At 37.8% G+C, this 16,663-nt stretch overlaps 1 long non-coding RNA gene across 1 annotated transcript in view; it reads right to left on the bottom strand.

Moving 5' to 3' along the window:
• Positions 1-208: 208 nt before the first annotated feature.
• Positions 209-16,663, bottom strand: part of LOC131507250 (uncharacterized) — a 108,173-nt gene continuing 91,718 nt past the window's right edge. Inside the window, exon 3 of the long non-coding RNA XR_009259412.1 lies at positions 209-315. This is a non-coding gene — a long non-coding RNA (uncharacterized LOC131507250). The remainder of the gene's footprint in view (positions 316-16,663) is intronic.

A 16,663-nucleotide genomic window follows, 5' to 3' on the forward strand; every position in this document is an offset into this window, starting at 1 on the left:
AAGCACAACTCCAAAGAATAAATATATGCTGCATTCAGAGACATTTTTTAAAAAATATATTTCCCAAAACAATTTTCAGAAAAGAAATTTCAAAAGTTTCAAACAACTTGCAGAATTTCTCAAATGAGCTAATAGTTCCCAACTATCAAATATGAAAGAACAATATGTACATTCTTACCTCTGCATTTGTTAAATATTTGTTTTCTTACCTCTTAGTGACATGCCACTCATCTTTAGACCCCTCTCAAAATATTTAGAGCTCATTTTTCCCCAAATAATGACATTCAAAAGATGCTTGCTCCCTTTGATGTTCCCCTAGATTTACAAAAAACACAATCTATGAACCTGTGGTAAATTTGGTCCTTTCTTATGAATAATATTTTTTGAAGATTTTCACTTTCTAATACTGAGCTAACAGGTTAGGTTGCCAGATTAGACAAACATGAATTAGAGATTTTTAACCTGTGTTACACCCAAATAAGTAATATCAATTAAAAGGATAAGACAGAGAAAGGAAGACATCAAGTGTGGCTCCCCAGGTACCCCCTTGGTAGATCAGGGCCACCTTTGTGGTCAAGAATGGATAAGGTTTCTAGGGGAGGTTCACAGGGTCTTCAACAGTGGGAATACCCAATTTAAAACATTTTCATTTTATGCCCCAGAGGCTTCCGTAGTTTAGGAGACATGCTCCAGGGTGCCAAGTTCCTAATCTTAGTTTAATTTTCCTTCACTTAGACATTATGCTGAAGGCATTTTCAAGATAAGGCTTTTCTTGCTACCAAATATCGCCAGTCCTTTCTCCCTGGGAGCCAGGTGACATAGACAATAAAGCTGCCTTATTAACTCCTTCCTCCCAATCACTTAGCACAATTTTAAACATGGAAAGAAAGAAAAGAAATGAACAACCACAACAGTAACAACTCTTGAAATATATGTCCTGTATGTCCATGATGTTACCTGATCTGGAGGTTTATGATGGTTTAAAAAAAAAAAAAGTTGATGCACACCAAATAGTCAGAGATGGCAGGGAGAATCCTGTGACTCCCAGTGGATTAGCAACTAAAAATCACTTCATAAGTAGACAAACCACGAAACTTCTAATAGAAGGATCTATAATAGATTATGGTCCATCAAGAAAAATGTAAACATAACGTGTCTGGATATCACAATCCTCTAGTAAAGAACTTTAAAGAGTAAAGATACCATCTGCCAGTGAAAAGAAGTATGTGCTTAGAGCGACACTGGATGTTAAGAAGGAATAGAAGTTATTTAAAAGCCTTATTACAATCTGAAGTTTCTTGCAATGACCCTCAAGTTCCTATTAGATCTGTTCAACAGTAGTCCAACTGTTCTCTGACTTTATCTTATTTATTCTTCTCTGGCCACACTGCCAATTTTCCTTACACTGACTGTATTCCCCCACATGAACTGCTCTTCCTCTGACCAAATACAAGTCACTCCCTCAGGCTATTCTCTGGTGAATTTTTTTCTCAATGGATCTATTCTTCTCATCTTCCCTAAAATAGCAAACCATTCGCATTCCCAATTCCATTTACCCAGCTTTACATTTTTGTGCATCACACTTACCATCTTCCACTAGATCTTATAATTTCCTTAATCATTTTGTTTATTTTTCATCTTCACCAACAGAATGCAAGTTCCAAGGGTATAAGGATTGTCTCCAAGGGTTTTATTAATACATCCCAAACATAAAATAGTTCTTGGCATATAATAGGTGTTCCATAAATACTTACTGAATATATGTGTAATTCTAATTTTTTTTAAGTTTATTTTTATTTATTTTGAAGGAAAGATAGAAAGCAAGTGGGGGAGGGGCAGAGAGAGAGGGAGACAGAATTCCAAGCAGGCTCCCCACTGACACAGCACAGAGCCCCATGCCCAGGCTCAAACTCACAAACCGTGAAATCATGACCTGACAGGAAACCAAGAGTCAGACAGTAACCAACTGAGCCACCCATGTGCCCCAATAAATGTGTAATTCTAAAGACAACAATAATGCAAGAAACACAGACATGGGACAATCAAGAAGAAAACACCAAATAATTTTAAATCTACCTGAGAATATGTATTATAAGCATGTAAAAAGTTCAGTAATTAATCAATTTTAAGTCATGGTTTAAAATCACAAAGAAGAGATTAGAAGTCAAGAGCTTAATGCATCAATTCTAATCTACTTATTAATAAAATAAGGCAACTTAGCATAAAAGGTAGTATGCGAGCCATTTAAGTTTTTAGCCTGGTCTAAATCCAAGTTCTATCACTTATTAGCTAGATGTACTAAATCAAGCCCTTCAGTTTCTATTAGCCTTAACTAACTTACTGATAAAGTAGGATAATCATGCCTACTTTGTAGGTTTCTTAGGACCATTCATATCAGATAGTCTATAAGAACTACTGATCCCAGGGAATGATTAAATAAATTGATAATATTACTAAGAGTTTTTGGAAGAAATACAGAAGGAGGGGATCTCTGGCCCCTATCAGTAAATAGCATAGTTATTTAATTATAGCAAGAAGGGTCACACAATTCATAGAACTTAGATTTGCAGAGATACAGCTCCCTTATTTTTGTTCATAACTGATCTGTCCATGAAATAGAAACTCAACTAAATTTATATCTAGTTTAAATTTACTCCCACCCCACACCTTAAAAGGCCATGTGATCTCTCTATTAATATTTTATTAATAAAAATATTTAACCTCCCATATAGCCACCCCATCGCCTGTTTCCCTCCCTAACTGGACCTCCAGGGATATAAGAGGGAAAATATGTCTCACACATCCTTGTGGAAGAGCAAGCAAGGACACCCTTCATTTCAATGGCCTTTATCTTCTGGTCACTACAGTCTAATAGACTCTGATAATCCAGCTACCTCTGGAAAAATCATGGTTGGCTCTTTGATTTATGCTGTCTTCATAGGCTGCCAACCTTGGAGTGATTACCATTTACTTCCTCCAGTCTCCCAGCCTAGAGTTTTCTACCTGCCTCTACTGTGGATCACCTTAACCTCCCCAGAAGCTTCCTGGTAACAGGCTGGCTGGCTCTCCTCTCAGGGTGCATGACACACAGAAGTGCTATCTGTGTTGGTTATGTGCATCTTCTCGGTACAAAGTAGGTATACCTGTTGTCCAGAAAATTGTAATTTTTGCCAGTTGTCTCAGTGTGATTCCTTTCACTCTAAATAATGTTGCACTATGGGGCGCCTGGGTGGCGCAGTCGGTTAAGCGTCCGACTTCAGCCAGGTCACGATCTCGTGGTCCGTGAGTTCGAGCCCCGCGTCAGGCTCTGGGCTGATGGCTCAGAGCCTGGAGCCTGTTTCCGATTCTGTGTCTCCCTCTCTCTCTGCCCCTTCCCCGTTCATGCTCTGTCTCTCTCTGTCCCAAAAATAAATAAATTAATTAATTAATTAAAAAAAAATAATGTTGCACTATGGACAAGTTGGAATGTCATCCCACAAACGGGAAAGCAGGTAAAAAAAAAAAGTTCTGCTCTTGCCATACTACTTACTTATGGGAGGTCTCTGCCTTGCATCAATCCCTTAGAAAACAAAAACCCAGAGAAGGGAAATCAGGATGCAAAAGTCCTACAGCTTTACTTTCATCCTAGAGCTGTTGCTTCTTCTCTTCACTTTCTTTTTCTTCCCCCTCATTCAGACTCCAATCTCTGGCTAAGCTTTTGTAACAAACAAGGAGATTTCTTCCACATTTCAGGGGACATCTATTAGCTGAGCCCTCCAGGCTGAATAAACAAATTCTGTTTAATTCCTTCTTAAAACAATAGCCTTGCAAAGTCTATACTGTTGCATAATTCTGTTTTTTAATGAGAGAAGCTGAACATTTGGCTCATACTCCCTGTTTTTCCAGAGCTTGTTCTGTCTATTGGGTCATATTGCGGGGGCTAAGACTAGAATATCTGTGTTACTCAACCTAAAGTATTTTCTTTTATTAATCTTCTCTTAATGATTTTTTCAATTTTACAACAATCCAACTGAGACCTCCTTCAAAAAGATTAACTTCAATTACTTAAATACCAAAGGCAAAGAAAGAACATTCCATAAATTTTAAAGTGACTATGTCTCAATCCAAAGATGAAACCAAAACTGAAGTGAAACTGTAAACAAGTTAATAGTTTACTTCAGAATTGCCTCCACATTTTTAATTGGAATCTTTCTTCCCACTGAGGTACATTCCCCTTCAAGTGTCCTACCAACCATTTCTCAGCCAATTGTTCTTCTTCCTATTCCTTCCTTCTTCCTTCTTCTATTGATACCTACTTCCCAGAAATAAACAGTCAGGAAAGCTCTGACAAAAAATAGAGAGCATGCATGTTATATGGCAAGAGAAATAACATGAGTCTGGAAAAATGAGTATCTAACTTTTGGATTCTATAGTAGGCAGTAATAGGAAGGGCGGCTGGGAAATGACTTTTAAGTGAGCCAAAAACTGTGTCTGCCACAGCGTCTTCTCATTCCCAGTGTCCCTGTAGGTTATATGTCAAGAAAAATAATGTTAGCTAAATTTTTTATTCTTATTATTTTTTAAGATGAGGCAATCTTTGATTCTTAGACACTTTCACAGAGAGCTTTTCAGTAACTAATCTTCCCAGTGGAGAAAAGAGAACATGAAAATCAGCTTCCGGCCATCAGCCGCTGCTCTACTCAGGACCTGGGATCCTCACAGCCTACGTGGTGAGGTGGAGGAAGGCACTTCCTTTTATCAGCTGGTACTGTTGCCTCTTGATGACACTTCCACTTTTTATCATTTTCTGCCGAAGCAGATGTTTTAATGAAAGACAACATAAAGATCTTAGAAATGTGTTTTTACAAATACAGGCCACTTTAGTAATTTTTTTCAAAGAGGCATTAATCCTGGGGCTTGTGACATTTCCCAGGAAAGATTTCAGCTGTAGCCTCCAGAAATCACACAAACGTAATACACACACACCATTACATAAAAATGCATCATTTATACAAAAAGAAGGGAACTAAAAGGGAATTCTTAGCTGAACTACTTCATTTATTTATTTATTTATCTATCTATTTATTTATTTATTTATTTATTTATTTATTTATTTTAGCCAAGCTACTTGTATATAACAAGCATTGTGATTATATACATTGGTAAGATTTGGAGATAAATCAAAGTAATAAATTAATAATAACAACATTTATCAAGCACTTAGCATACGCTTAGCATAGAATAAGTAGTTTCATGTGGTTATATCATTTAATTTTTACAGCAATTCACTTGAAAAATGAGGATATGAAGCCCCACAGAGGTTAAATAACTAGTTCAAGGGTGCACAGCTAGTAAGTAGCCCAGCCAGGACTCAAACCCTGACCATCTGCCTCCAGAGCCAGCACTCCCCACCACCAACCCACATTGCTTTCCAGGGTCAGGATGATGAAGAAGGGAGAGGGAATAAGACAAAGTTTAGGAAACATGACATGCAAGGCCATAATGCACACCAATGTTACAGAAGCAAGATCCTGAAAGAACTTCAGGAAACTCTACATGGTAGTTAAGCCTTTTTAATGCTAAAACTTCCAGTAAACTTACTCTTGAAGTGTCCAGGCTTAGGGACACTAGGAATTAGAATAGGTTGTATCAGACACTGTTTTTTGGCCAACTCAAAAGTCATTTCCCAACTGTCTTCCTACTGCTGCCTACTATCGAATCCAAAGGCTAGATGCCCATTTTCCCAGACTCACAGTAATATGTTGTCATGTGACCAAGTTCTAGCCAAAGAGCTATGGGTCAAAAAGGGAAATCAAGCAAACAGTTTCTGGGAAAGATTTTGTTTTTGTTTACTGACATTAAAAAAGAAAAAAGGCAATAGATAGCACTACCCCTTCCTCCCTTCTTTCCTCCTTGTATATTGGCATAAAGGCAAGGGTTGCAGCAGCCACCTTGAGCACTAAAGTCAAAAAAGGAAGCTGAGGATGGACTATTATGCTAAGTGGAGTAAGTCAGACAAAGAAAGACAAATACCATATGATTTCATTGGTATTGAGAAAACTAAACACAGCAAAACTAAAAAAAAAACAAACAAACACAACAAATAAACCAAAAGCAGAATCAGACCCATAAATATGAAGAAGTGATTGTTGCCAGAGGAAGGTGAGCAAAGTAGGTGAGAAGGAGAGAGGGAGATACAGGCTTCCAGTTATGGAATGAATAAGTCATGGCAATAAAAGGTACAGCATAGAGAATATAGTCAATGATACTGTAGTAACATTGTATGGCGACAGATGGTAACTACACTTGTGGTGAGCATAGTGTAACATGTAAACTTGTTGAATCACTATGTTTTACACCTGAAACTAACGTAACACTATGTATCAACTACACTGAAATTAAAAAAACTTTTTTAAATTAAAAGTTTTTAAAAGGAAGCTGAGAGGGAGGAATAGACATATTAGAGACTTGTACAGAGAGCATGGATTCTGGATGTTACTGAAAAGAAGTTGACCTAACACCAGCCCTCATCTACCTAGAGATTTGGTTTGTGAGAAAAAATAAATCTTATTTGATTAAGCCTCTGTTTTCAGCTGAATGTATTCCTAACAGGCATAAGGCTTTAACAAATTGGATCAATTTTTATTTCATTTTATCAGAGTAAAATCAGCCCCAGTTGGATTTTAGGAGTTTCAACTAAATGATTAATGGATTATTTATTACATCCGTTGCCCTCTCTTTTCCAGTGGGTAAAGTATTTTGTGAGATTAAAGATAATGCCAGTGAGCATAGAACAAACTTTGGGTAGATTATGGATTTTCTTCATTTTTTAAAAAGTCAATCTTAAGCGTATTTTAGGACCTACATGTATTTCTTCTCCCACAAGATCTCTCAATGTTTTATTTTTCATCATTTTAAAAATCACGAAAAACAAACTTGTGTATGGCACTTTGCAAAAATAAAAAGTAACAAGTGTTTGCTTTCTCTGTAATCAAAAACAGTTAAAGATGTTGCTTTAAAGATTGCAAATGCCTAGATCACCATGGTAATTCAGTATTCTAACACATAAACTATCTAATTAATTACAAATATTAAGCATCTACTATGGGTTCATTCATGGGCTAACCTATTAATGTAATAAAAAGTTTTCTTTTCTGTAAAATGATTTTTTTCACTATGGCCTTTTCATTTATGTTAATCATTGCTTATGTTAGATATTGTGGATTTCTGAAACAAAGTTTCTCAAATATAAGGGAGCATAAGAATTGTCCAAAACACTTATTAAAGATGCAGATTCCTAGTCTTAAACTCCAAATTCTGATTTAATAGATCTGTGGTAGCATCCAGTGATCTCCTTACTTAATAAGCCCCAAGAAATTGTGATGGAATTAGAATCAATGGAATAGCATTTGAACAACTGTCCTGAAGGGCAGGAATGACCCTTCTAATTCTTATTGTCCAAGAAGGTTCTTAATCACTTAACATAGAACATGCTGATGAAAAGGAACATAGGATTTCTACATTGAGTTTTGAATGTACTAAAGTGTAATATATATAATAAAAAGTGTGAACTTGTTTTTTTGTTTGTCTTTGCTATTTTTGTTTTTGTTTATTGTCATTTGTTTTCACAGAGTTTATATTACCATATTCTGTCATAATTGAAGGATGTTAACTATTATACAGATTCTGACAAAAATTAGAAATTTTACATGTTCTTTTACATTTATTGACATTTATGGTCCTTGTTGATATTTGTTTGTCAGGTTAGTTATATTAAATTGACTTTATTATAAACAAAATCTCCATTTGAATCCTTCCCATTCAATTAAAGCCATAATTTTATTAATGTCTCTCCAGTATTCACTCACATATAGATAATTTCAGAGGAAAGTCTGTAATTCAAATTCACATTTGCCTAAAAATTGGAACTACTACAACGGCAATGGATTACAATCTTCTTCAACCCTCTTTGGTCTTCTCCCAAGAGGTAGAATCTTTGAGGATAAATAATTTTACTTTTGCTTCTTTTATTCAATTTCTCTCATCCTTTTTCATTTCTTATATGTGGTCTTATGTTTTCCATCACTGAGTCTAAAATAAACTATTTAAAGAAAAATGGTTAGAGAGGGAAGGAGCCAAAACATAAGAGACTCCTGAAAACTGAGAACAAACTGAGGGTTTATGGGGGGTGGGAGGGAGGGGTGGGTGGGTGATGGGTATTGAAGAGGGCACCTGTTGGGATGAACACTGGGTGTTGTATGGAAACCAATTTGACAATAAATTTCATTTAAAAAATAAATAAATAAATAAATAAATAAATAAATAGACAAAATAAACTATTTATGATTGAGAAGAACTTCACATCATAAAAAAATGATAGAGTAAACTTTTCTCCACATGATGGATAATGGATGGAGTATTCTAACATACTGTGTTACTGAATATGAGAAGCACGATGAATATAAAAGGAGGGGTTGGAATAAAAAAATACTGGCTGAATGAAACATGTACTAACAGATACATCAGAAACATGTTTTATTGACCTATGAAACTAAAATTGCACTTTGTCTCTTCATCTTCTTTAAACACACCCTCCCAATAATCCTCATCTCTCTGATATGGCTCTCTCCAGACTTTGAAATTGCATTTACTTTTCTTTCCTCTGTGTCTCTGACAGTCATGCAATGGCTCCCTCCTTGCAGTTCTATCACTGCCTTAGATTGGCCTCTCTCTCTCTTTTTCTTTCCTATATTTTATTCAGGTATAATTAACATCCAATGTTAATTTCAGGTGCGCAAGATACTGATTCAACAATTACCTTATTTAACACTCACCACGAGAAGTATAGTCACCATATGTCACCAAAAAATGGTACTACAGGGCGCCTGGGTGGCTTAGTCTGTTCAGTGTCCAACTCTTGATTTCAGCTCAGGTCATGATCTCACGGTTCATGAGATCCAGCCCCACATGGGGATCTATGCTGACAGTGCAGAGTCTGCTTGGGATTCTCTCTCTCCCTTTCTCTCTGCCCCTCACCCACTCATGCTCGCTCCATCTCTCCCTCAAAATAAATAAATAAGCATAAAAAATGTTATTACAATATTATGACCATATTCCCTGTGCTATATTTTTCATATCTTATCCAGTTATAAAATAAATAAGTCATGGCCTCTCTCTTTTTCCTCAGTCACCCGCTCCACCACAGGCTTCTTCACCTCACATGTCCCTCCCAGGGGTTACTCTCCTTGCCTCCATTGTCTTTCCAATCCCACCCACAACTGATCATGTTCCAAACTGCTGATATAAACTTGCTCAAAAAAAATGATTATAATATCAGTTTCCTGCTTAAGTATCTGTAGTCCATTCTCTATCTTTAAATTTTGACAATTTTCTTTGTCCCCTGCAAGATTTTTCTTGTATCAAACCACAGTACCCAAAGAACTGTGTGTGGGTCTCCTCTTAGCCAAAAGAGGCAGAGAATATGAGGTGGGGACCAGAAGACTCAGGAACAGGAGGCACTGACACATTTTTACAAGTCTGGTGAGTGACAATTATTTTGCAAAACTGCATTACATATGCTTATTTATTAAAATCCATACTCTAAATCAAGCTGTTTCAATAAGCAATTCTAATTTTCCAGAAAGTAATAATAGCATTTTAAGACAGATAGGCAGGCAAATGTGGTCAGGGTCTGAGGCTTTCAAAGATGATATAGCCAAGGTTAGGCATTTAAACAAGAAATCCTGACTGTAAAATGGCTACTTAGGTAAGCAAAACAAGTTATACAAGAAAAGCAAAAACAATGCAGTTATACAAGTATTCCAAAATCTTTGGATTTTATATATCAAAGAATAAAAATAAACAGGGTAAATATCAATGGATAAAATTAATGTATGGTATCATTCTGTAAAAGCTGTCACAGAAAGGCTGAAGCCATAATGAGCTGATTGGGAAGACAGTTCAAGACTGCAGCAACAGAGCTTTTTGACATGGTCAGAAATGAGAAAATAACAAGGGAAGAATAGATCTTCTTTGAGGACAAATAGTGTCCTGCTGATGGGTGGCAGTGAGAAAGCAAAACATCTCAGCTTTATTCTTTTTTCTCTGTCAATAAGAAAGACTACAAAACTGAGAGTATAAAACCTTCCAGCATTCAGAAATCGAAGCCCAAGAGAAAAAATGCAAGAGAGCCAGGCAATAAGGCTCCTTGCTAGGCAAATTAGGTGTCAGACTTGGAGACAATACCATGAAATCTTTTTCTTAACACATAACATACCTTATGTATAACTGAGAAGAAAAAGGTTGCTTATGGATTTATTGTGGTCACAAGACAAAGCACAGAGTAAAATGTAAATTATAATGATAAACCATTCACAGTTAGATAAAATACATCTGCCAGTTTTTCTCATTACTTACTCTCTGGGAAAGATAGTACTGAGATGGGTTTCTACAAAGAAACAAGGCAGAGTACAGCTAGACCATCATTCCTAACCTCAACCAGAACTTGCACAGCTAGAAACTGTACTATAACTTGGAACCATGAAGTGTGAAAAGGCACATGACTCCCATGGCAACTTTTGTTGTGAGGCAAGGCTGCAGAACAGAATATCAAGATAAGGAAGGACGTGCTGACTCCCACAGACTAAAGCAAGAAGGGATGTATGCACTCGCACTGAGGTATATTGATTCTTACTTCCATGAGATGTAAACCTGAAACAACTTTTTTTTCCAATCTCTGATTAAAAATCCTTTGATGGATCTCTTCTCTCCTGTGTGTTAACTACATGTTAAGTACCTCCTACTTCTCCAGGTACTTTTGGATACCCAGACGTAGTCCAGTCCATTTACAACTCCAAACTCATATCCAATTCTGAGCTTTCCCTTTCCTCCTATGAAGACAGGTGTTGTGGCCATGTAGGCTATATGAAAAAGAAGAGGTGTTCCAGTCTTATGACACCTCATCTGTGTCTGGATTGCATTGACAGCTGTTGTGTCTCCTCCCTGCGTGACAGGTGTCCACACTCTCTCACACAGATTGCACATGAGTACCTCAAATGAGCCCTGCGGAATGTCCCGCTTCAGAATTCCCTGAAATAATATCTGGTTCTGGATCAACTTATTTCATCATCTCCCAGCCCTGCAGCCAGACGCCAACCGACAGCCTGGCAGTCTGCCCCCTGGTGCACAACTGGTAAGAGATCTTGAGCCTGACTGACCACCCATTAGACTTATGAGAAACTCACACATCTTTGTCAGTCTAGCTCCTCCCCTTCCCTTCTCTCTCCAATACTTTTTTCTCCTGATCAGACAGATACAAGGACAGATCAACCAGGCCACTCCCTAGGCAGATGAGATAAAGCTAGATGACCTACGAGATTCTGTTTCTTGCAGGCATCCTCAATCACAATCAGTGATTTCCCTTGGGCCCTTAGCTCATTCTCCTTGCTTCCAAAATGTAAGGAAACAGCCTCTCACCACCAAGCACTCCCTACTAAAGTGCATATTTCTCCTCCACAGACCTTTCCTTAAATGTTTTGGGAGCTAAATGGAGAAGGGGTGCAAGTTGGTTAACTCCAGTTAGACCTTATCCGTCATAAGCCCTTAGGGAGATAGTTCCAATTTTGAGTAACTTGAGGGCAGATTTTATCAGAAAGTGCGATACTTGGTTCCTCCTATCCTCACTTTGGGCATTAGCTGCAACTCAAGAAGAACAGAGATGATTCCACCCAGCGTCTTAACTTACACCAGTAGTAGTGGCTTTAGAGATGGAATGGATTTTTATCATTTCCTGCAAATCTCACTTTTTGGAAGAAGATGATATTCCTCCCTAAGAGAAACTCAGTGACTTGCCCTGCTTAGATCCATGTGAATGGCAAAACTAGGATACATCGGGGCACCTGGGTGACTCGGTCGGTTAAGCGTCTGACTTCAGCTCAGGTCATGATCTCACAGTTCGTGAGTCTGAACCCCACATCGAGCTCTGTGCTGACAGCCGAGAGCCTGGAGCCTGCTTCAGATTCTGTGTCTCCCTCTCTCTCTGCCCCTCCCCTTCTTGCACTCTGTCTCTCTCTCTCTCTCTCTCTAAAATAAATAAACATTAAAAAAATTTTAATTAAAAAAAAACCTAGATCTATCTCTTTACAACTTTCTTCCCTCTCTCTGCTATTTCAAGGTTCTAAATTGTCAGTAGCCCCCTTCATCCTTTATTAGTGTTACTATTAAGACCCTTATCCTTGACAAATACCAGATTTGGAAATACATCTTCAACCATTGACAAAGCTAAAAAATTAAGGTCCAAGTTAAAGGGAAATGCTACTTGCTTATGTAAGGAATATCCAAATTTTTACATGTATTTATAAGTTTATAATCAGGGCTTCAAGAGCTTTGCAAATTCTAAGAGGAATTGTTATCTTAGTGTCTGGTTGTGTTGCAGCAGGCAAGTGCCACCACAGTCATGCCAGATCATTATACTAATGAAAAGAGCAGGAAACTGACACTACAACATACCGAGATGACTCAGAACCCATTGAACAGCAATACCAATCTGGATCAGTAGCATATCCAGATGGCAATGGCTTTTTCTTCAGCTTAGGCTAAAGAATTACCAGAAGTGAAGAGGGGCGCTGAGAGATAAAATAGAAAAACACACAAACCACAGACAGTAAAACCTTACTATGACTCTCAAAACAAATAAGCTGAACCTAACCATGATGTGTCACATGGACAATAAAAGCTCACTTACTTTATCACTTTTAACACCAACTCATAATGGACTCCCATATTACAACGACTGGTTGTTCCAGGAACTTACCTAGTTTACAAATTCATTTACCAATCCCTGCCCAGATTACCATATAAGTACACTTTTTGAACTTTTCTCTTTTGAGACACTACTAAGTCTCTGTCAAGATGGTGCTCTCCCTTAGCCAGAAGGTTTGTATGATAAACGAGTTTTCCTGGTGTTCTTTGCATGGGGACTTCAAAGACTTATAAGCACATAGGAGCAGGGGCCAAACCTCATAAAGAATCATTACAGGTTGAACTGTGTCTCTCCAAATTTATATGTTGAAATCCTAACCCCACTATCTCAGAATGTGACTGAGTCTTTAATAGAGTCTTTAAAGAGGTAATTAAGTTAAAATGAGGTAATTGAGGTGGACCAAAGAAAGAGCCAAAGAGAGAGACTTTAGAAGACACTAATCCTGGGACACCTGGGTGGCTCAGTCCGTTAAGCATCCGACTTCAGCTCAAGTCACCATCTCTCACAGTTCATGGCTCAAGCCCCACGTCAGGCTCTGGGCTGGCAGCTCAGAGCCTGGAGCCTGCTTTGGATTCTGTGTCTTGCTGTCTCTCTCTGACCCTCCCAACTCATACTCTGTCTCTCAAAAATGAATAAATGTTAAAACAAAAAAAATTTTTTTAAAAAAGACACAAATCATGCTAACACCTTGATATCAGACTTGTAGCCTCCAGAATTGTAGGAAAATATATTTCTCGGACTTCAAGCTGTATTACAAAGCTGTAATCATCAAGACAGTATGGTACTGGTACAAAACAGACACTCAGATCAGTGGAACAGAATAGAGAATGCAGAAACGGACCCACAAATGTATGGCCAACTAATCTTTGACAAAGCAGAAAAGAATATCCAATTGAATAAAGACAGTCTCTTCAGCAAGTGGTCCTGGGAAAACTGGACAGAAAAATGAACCTGGACCACTTTCTTACAACATACACAAAAATAAACTCAAAATGGATGAAATATCTAAACGTAAGACAGGAAGCCATCAAAATTCTAGAGGACAAAAGAGGCAACAACCTCTTTGACCTCAGCTGCAGCAATTTCTTACTTGACATGTCTCCAGAGGCAAGGGAAACAAAAGCAAAAATGAACTACTGGGACCTCAAGATAAAAATTTTCTGCACAGCAAAGGAAACAATCAGCACAACTAAAAGGCAAGCAACAGAATGGGAGAAGATATTTGCAAATGACTTATCAGAAAAAGGGTTAATATCCAAAATCTATAAAGAACTTATCAAGCTCAACACCCAAAAAACAAATAATCTGGTGAAGAAATGAGCAAAAGACATGAATAGACACTTCTCCAAAGAAGACATCCAGATGGCCAACCGACACATGAAAAAATGCTCAACATCACTCATCATCAGGGAAATACAAATCAAAACCACAATGAGATACCACCTTACACCTGTCAGAATGGCTAACATGAACAACTCAGGCAACAACAGATGTTGGTGAGGATGTGGACTGCTGGTGGGAATGCAAACTAGCACAACCACTCTGGAAAACAGTCTGGAGGTTTTTCAAAAAGCTAAAAATAGAACTAACCTATGACCCAGGAATTGTACTACTAGGTATTTATCCAAGGGATACAGGTATGCTGTTTAGAAGGGACACACTCACCCTGATATTTATAGCAGCACTATCAACAATAGCCAAAGTATGGAAAGGGCCCAAATGTCCATCGATGGATGAATGGATAAAGAAGATGTGGTATATACATACAATGGAGTATTATTCGGCAATCAAAAAGAATGAAATCTTGCTATTTGCAACTGCATGGATGGAACTGGAGGGTATTATGCTAAGCGAAATTAGTCAGTGAGAGAAAGACAAATATCATATGACTTCACTCATATGTAGAATTTAAGATAAAAAACAGATGGTGGTGCCTGGGTGGCTCAGTCGGTTAAGCGTCCGACTTCAGCTCAGGTCACGATCTCACGGTCCGTGAGTTGGAGCCCCGCGTCGGGCTCTGGGCTGATGGCTCAGAGCCTGGAGCCTGTTTCCGATTCTGTGTCTCCCTCTCTCTCTGCCCCTCCCCCGTTAATGCTCTGTCTCTCTCTGTCTCAAAAATAAATAAAGGTAAAAAAAAAAATTAAAAAAAAAATAAGATAAAAACAGATGAACATAAGGGAATGGAAGTAAAAATAATATAAAAATAGGGAGGGGGACAAAACATAAGAGATTCTTAAATAAAGAGAACAAAAAGATGGTTGCTGGAAGGGTTCTAGGAGGGGGGATGGGCTAAATGCATAAGGGGCATTAAGGAATATATTCCTGAAATCATTGTTGTACTATATGCTAACTAACTTGGATATAAATTTAAAAATAAACCAATTAATTAATTTTAAAAAATCAGTCCCTCTATTGAGGTTTCTTCAGCAGAAGTGAAAACAGGCTATGAGTTCTTGATTTCTGGCACTCTGCTCTACTAGGATGAGCTTTCCTTTCCTGAATCAACAACTAATCAGATCTCTGTCTCTTTTACCCTACAATTTATGCAGTGACATTTTCTAATGATAATTGCTTTGTAAGGAGTGGATTGCTTCAGTGCTAAAACGTATTTGCTGAAACAGGACAAAGAGATATCTAGCAATGTCATGAGCAGCCGGGCCATGAAAATTGTATTTTGTATAGGTGAAATGTTTTGGCCAGTATTACCACAGCCAAAATTACCTCTGACATTTCCAAATGTCACAGCTAATCCAATCTTAACAGCAATGTTTTAAAATGTGTTATAAGGAAGACTTCCAAAAGTAAGTCTAAGCTAAGGAAGCATAGTGATTTTAGCTCAGGGCCTCTCAAAACAAAATAAATAAATTTTTTAAAAAAGCAAAGTTATTTAGACAGGCATTTGGGAAGTTAATTATCAATACTTTGAGAATCTCCAAACAGTTCAATATCGAAAATGTTTAATGTTATTTTGGTGAGAACCTGGCACTAATGCTTTCATGTATTGGATTCCAACATAGCTGATGTAACTTTATTTTGTTTTGTGACTACAGACTACCAGCCATGACATCCCACCAAATCCCTGTTACATACCAAATATCTGTGCCCCCCTCCCCGACCAAATTCATATGTTGAAACTCTATCCTCCCATGTGGGTTTTAGGAGGTGGGCCTTTGGAAGGTAATTAGAACTAGATAAGGTCATGAGGATGGAGGCCTCATGAATAGGAGTAGTGCTCTAAGAGTCATCAGAGAGTTTGCTTCTATGCTCTGCTCTCCATCATGTGAGAACTGAGAAATTGGCTCTTAGTGAAACTTGACCATACTAGCACTCTGATCTTAGACTTCCAGGCTCTAGTTCTGTGAGAAATGAGTTTCTGTTGTTTGTAAGCCACCCAGTCTGCAGGTACTTCGTTATAGAAGCCTGAACTAAGACAACCCCAACTATAGTAACACATGTTGCAAGCCTAGTCTTACAAAGTGTCTCATCCCCTGGACCATATAATTTGCCTAAAAATCAGCAGATGACCTAATCCAGGCCAGTCATAATCACTCCATGAAACTACATAAATGGATACATAAATGGGATCTCTTTCCCCAGTTGTAGATCTTTGGACTAGGATGCTATCATACTGAAGATGTCTGTGGCCATGCCACCATTTCTCCCACCATATGGACAAAGCCTGTCTACTGTGAGAAGCCAACATACCAATATAAACAGAACCAAGTGATGTAAGAGAGATTGTCTGGAGAGATAGAGGAAGACAAAAATATTATTCTTTGAATCTATATGTTTTCAAAGATAATCACACCCTCTTGGAATTCTGAGTTACATACATGATTGAATAAACTCTCATTTTTAAACTAGTTTATTTGGGTTTCTGTCATTATAATAGAATGATATCATGGTCATGAAATTTAGCCCACC

Source organism: Neofelis nebulosa, chromosome 3, assembly GCF_028018385.1.
Source record: "Neofelis nebulosa isolate mNeoNeb1 chromosome 3, mNeoNeb1.pri, whole genome shotgun sequence".
NCBI classification, from domain to species: domain Eukaryota; kingdom Metazoa; phylum Chordata; class Mammalia; order Carnivora; family Felidae; genus Neofelis; species Neofelis nebulosa.